Source organism: Rhinolophus hipposideros (genome assembly GCF_964194185.1).
Source record: "Rhinolophus hipposideros genome assembly, chromosome: X".
Classification (NCBI taxonomy): domain Eukaryota; kingdom Metazoa; phylum Chordata; class Mammalia; order Chiroptera; family Rhinolophidae; genus Rhinolophus; species Rhinolophus hipposideros.
Window position 1 is genome coordinate 1,926,109 of NC_138046.1, and position 4,912 is coordinate 1,931,020.

At 39.1% G+C, this 4,912-nt stretch overlaps 1 pseudogene across 1 annotated transcript; it reads right to left on the reverse strand.

Moving 5' to 3' along the window:
* Window positions 1–3,327: 3,327 nt before the first annotated feature.
* On the reverse strand, window positions 3,328–3,801 carry LOC308494760 (large ribosomal subunit protein uL24-like; annotated as a pseudogene). Its single transcript has one exon. The product of its transcript is annotated as a large ribosomal subunit protein uL24-like (transcript).
* Between the last annotated feature and the right edge of the window lie 1,111 nt (window positions 3,802–4,912).

Genomic DNA, 4,912 nt, shown 5'->3' on the forward strand with positions numbered 1-4,912 from the left:
GTTTGGATGATCTATCCATAGCTGTCAATGATGTATTTAAGTCCCCTAGTATAATTGTGTTTTGGTCAATTTCTCCCTTTAGTTCTGTTAGTAGTTGCTTGGTATATTTCGGTGCTCCCTGACTGAGGGCATAAATATTGATGACTGTTATGTCTTCTTGTTGTATAGTCCCCTTTACCATTATGAAATGTCCATCTTTGTCTCTTGTTATCTTTTTCACCCTGAAGTCTGTTTCATCTGATATCAGCATGGCTACACCTGATTTTCTCTGGATACCATTTGCTTGGAATGTCAATTTCCACCCTTTCACTTTGAGTCTATGTTTGTCCTTGTAGCTGAGATGTATCTCTTGGAGGCAGCATATGGTTGGGTTTAATTTTTTTGATCCAATGTGCTACTCTGGGTCTTTTTATTGGTGAGTTCAGTTCATTTACATTTAGGGTGATTCTTGATATGTGAGGATTTCATATCATTCTATCTTTAGTTTTCTGGTAACACTGTGTCTCCATTGTTTCTTTGCCTTTTTGTTGTTGTCTATTATTTCTGTATGGTGGTAGTCTATGATTTTTTCCTCTGTTTCTTCTTTTATTACATTATATATTTCAGTTCTAGATTTTTTCTTTTAGTGGTTACCATTAAGTTTATGTAAAAGAAAGTGTCATATTTAGAGCATTCCATTTTCTTCAGCGTGCTTACTTTCTCCATTCCCATATTCCAGTTCAGGCCTTTACTCTCCTCCCTTTTATGTTTTGATTGTCACAAATTATCCTTATTTATGCTGGTCGAATAGCCTCCTTCAGTATTTCTTGTAGTGCAGGTTGTATGTTAGAAAATTCCCTCAGCTTCTGTATGTCTGGAAAGGTCTTTATTCCTCCTTCATATCTAATGGATATCTTTGCTGGATATATTATTCTTGGCTCATAATTTCTCTCTTTCAATAGTTTGAATATTTGATTCTACTCCCTCCTGGCTTGTAGTTTCTGCTGAAAAATCTGATGATAATGTCATGGACTTTCCTTTGTAGGTTACCAGCTTCTTTTTCCTGGCTGCCTTGAGGATTCTTTCTTTGGCATTAATTTTAGACAGCTTCAATACAATGTGACTTGGAGAAGGCCTGTTGGGATTGAAGTAATTAGATGTTCTATTTGCTTCTTGGATTCGAGGATCCAGTTCTTTCCACAAGTTTGGGAAGTTCTCTTTGACTATTTGTTTGAATATACTCTCTGTTCCCTTCTCTCTTTCTTCTCTTTCTGGTATGCCCATTATCCTTATATTGCTCTTTCTGATGGAGTCCGAAAGTTCTTGTAGAGTTCTTCCGTTTCTTTTACGTCCCAAGTCTCTTTCTTCTTCCATCCATGTCATTTCCAGATTTCTATCTTCGATGTCACTGATTCTTTTCTCCATCTTGTCAACTCTACTACCTAAGCTGGCTATTTCGTTCTTAATTTCTTCTATTGAGTTCTTAACCTCCAGAAATTCTATTTAGTTCTTTTTTGAAATTTCAATCTCTTTGGTAAAATGTTCATTTTGTTCTTTCATTGTGTTTCTGAGTTCATTAAACTGTTGGTGTTTCCTTGCATCTCATTGAGTTTTTTAAGAACTGCAATCTTGAATTCTCTGTCATTTAAGTCACATATTTCCATGTCTTTAAGTTCATTTCCTGGAGACTTTTTATTTGCTTCCTGAGCTGTCTTGTTACCTTAGTTATTCATGGCAATTACTGATTTATTATTTCTCTTCCTAGACATCTACAGGACTGGGTTCTGCAACAGGTTGATAGAAAGAAGTCTTTCTTTTGTTTTCCAGTAGGTGTTGGTAGAATGTTTTAGTTCCTCTTTGACTGCAGCCTTTTATTCTCTCTCACACTGCAGTGTTATATATTCTCTGCATTATTCCGGCTTCTCACACAATGGGGGGATGCCCTGGGAGATGGGCTTCTCCTCTGTGAACAGATCACCTGGGTCATAGGGCACCACCTCTGTGGGGGGATGTGGAGAGCTTCTGAAGTTCCAAAGCTCTTTCTGCACCAGATTCAGAGCCCATGTGTTTCAGCAGCTCTGTTTTCTCCTATAGGGATCCACCCAGATAAGTGGGGACACAGGTGGGGTGGGTTGTGAGAGGTGGCCCAGAGCAATGGCAGCGACCACCACAGCCAGTCCTACTTCCACAGCTCCCTCCCTTTTGCCGGAACTAGTTGGGCTGTGCGTCCGTGTCTGCGGACCACAGTTCTCAGAACAGCAAATATCCTGTCCTTTTGATCTGACACTGCTACTGTTCCACTTCTAGCACCGAGCAGGTGGGGGCGGGGCGAGCTCTGGGAGGGTAGGGAGGGGGCGGCTAGTCTCAGTGCCTAAGGCTTCTCAGTGAGGGCTTAAACCACCGTTTTCAGCCTTCTTCCCTCAGTCTTTTCTCCGAGGTCGCTGCCGTGAGCGTTGGGTTCAGCCGTGTTATATGCTGCCCCCTCAGCCCTGTGGGCCATAAGTGGAGCCCTAGCAGTCTGAGTTCTTCCCTCTCCCACAGCTGCGGTAGTTCCGGGATGCAGTGAGCTCGGAGCACTGAGCTAGGTCTGTGTCCTGCGCCCCTGCGGCTCCATCTCCACACTTCTTCCTTCTCTCCTCCGCTGCTCCTGCAATTTGTCCACTTTTAGATTATTTCAGTAGTGTGCTCTTAGTCTTGCCTTTCTGCTGCGCAGGAAGTTCTTTGTGGAGTTATAATTGTTCAATTTGTTGTAAATTGCATGGGAGATTTCAAGAGGCTCACCTCAATCGCCATTTTTATGACCTTATTTTTTAGATTTAAGAATTCTTTCTATATTTTGGGTAACAGTCCTTTATCAGATTTGTATTCTGCAAATATTTTCTCCTGTTCTGTAGCTTGTGTTCTCATTCTCTTGACATCGTCTTTCACAGAGCAGAAGTTTCTCATTTTAATTTTAAACTTATCAATTCTTTCTTTCATGGATTTTGCCTTTGGTGTTGTATCCAAAAATAATTGTCATACCCAAGGTCACTTCGGTTTTCTCCTATGTTATCTCCTAGGAGTTTTATAGTTTTTGCATTTTACATGCAGGTCTATGATCTGTTTTGAGTTAATATTTTGTGAAGGGTGTAAGGTCTGTTTCTAGATTCATTTTTTTTTTTGCATATGGATGTCCAGTTGTTCCAGCACCATTTGTTGAAAATACTATGTTTGCTCCATTGTGTTACCTTTGCTTCTTTGTCAAAAATCAGTTGACTATATTTATATGGGTCTAGTTCTGGGCTTTCTATTCTTTTTTTTTTTTTTTCATTTTAACAGTTTTTAATGAAAGCTGTATATAAGATTACTTTATTCCTGCATCTTCTCAATTGTTTCTTCCTTATATTTGCCCTTTTCCTTTCCTACTTGGCGAGATTTGGCTTTCTGTTCAAGGATCTTTTTGCGGTCTTTGTCCGGCTTTAGTCTAGTGATAACCACCTTGCTGGGGTGAATGCCCACATGAACGGTCGTGCCATTAGCCTTCTCCCGCTGCACTCGTTCAATGTAGATGACATATTTCTTCCTGTAAACCTGGACTACTTTGCCAATTTGCTGCCCTTTGTAGTGTCCTCGGACAACCTAAACTTCATCATCCTTTCAGATGGGCATGGATCGAATATTGTACTTCTGTCTCAGCTCTTTGGAAAGAGGAGAAGACATAATCTTCCTGAGAATGTGGGAAGGTGCATTGAAATGTCTTTTACGGTTCTTGCTCCGGTCAGAAGTCACAAAGGGGTTGAACTTCATTTTGGCCGCTGGCGCTTCAGCGATGGCCGCAGAAGGGAAGAGATCCACACGCTCGCTGGGCTTTCTATTCTATTCAAATTGATCTCTTTGTCTATTCTTTGTCTTGATTACTGTAGCTTTATAGAGAGTCTTGATGTTGGGTAATGTCAGTCTCCAATGTTGTTCTCTCTTAGTATTGTGTAGGTCATTCTGAGCCTCTCCATATAAAGTTTAGAACCAGTTTGCCGATATCCACAAAATAACTTCCTGAGATTTTGATTGGGGTTGCTTTGAATCTATAGATCAATTTGGAAAGAATTGACATCTTGACAATATTGAGTCTTCAAGTCCATGCACATGGTACATCTCTCCATTTATTTAGTTCTTTGCTTTTGTTCATCAGAGTTTTGTCATTTTCTTCATATATATCTTGTACATATCTTGCTAGATTTACATCTAAGTATTTCATTTTGGGGGGTGCTAATGTAAATGGTATTTTTTAAATTTAAATTTTATTTTAGATTCCACTTGTTCATTACTGGTATTTAGGAAAGTGATTGACTCTTGTATATTAACCTTATATCCTGCAACTTTGCTATAGTTGCTTATGAGTTCCAAGAGGTTTTTTTTTTTCCTTTAATCAATTGTTCTGGATTTTCTACATAGATGATCATGTCATTTGCAAACAAAGACAGCTTTATTTCTTCCTTCCCAATCTATAAAAGATTTCTTTTCTTTTCTTATCACATTAGCTAGAACTTCCAGTGCAACGTTGGAAAGGAGTGGCAAGGGACAATCCCTGCCTTGTTCCTGATCTTAGTGGGAAAGCTTCAAGTTTCTCACCATTAAGTGTGATGTTAACTGTAGGTTTTTTGGAGATATTATTTACCAAGTAGAGGAAGTTTCCTTCTATTCCCAGTTTACTAAGAGTTTTTATCATGAATGGGTGTAGGATTTTATCAAATGCTTTTTCTGCACCTATTGATATGATCATGTCATTTTTTTTCTCTTTTAGACTGTTGATGTGATTGATGACATCAATTGATTTTCGAATATTGTATCAGCCTTGCATACCTGGGATAAAACCCCACGTGGGCATGGTGTAAATTCTTTTTATACATTGTTGGAGGTGAATTGCTCATAGTTTGTTGAAGATTTTTGCATCTAT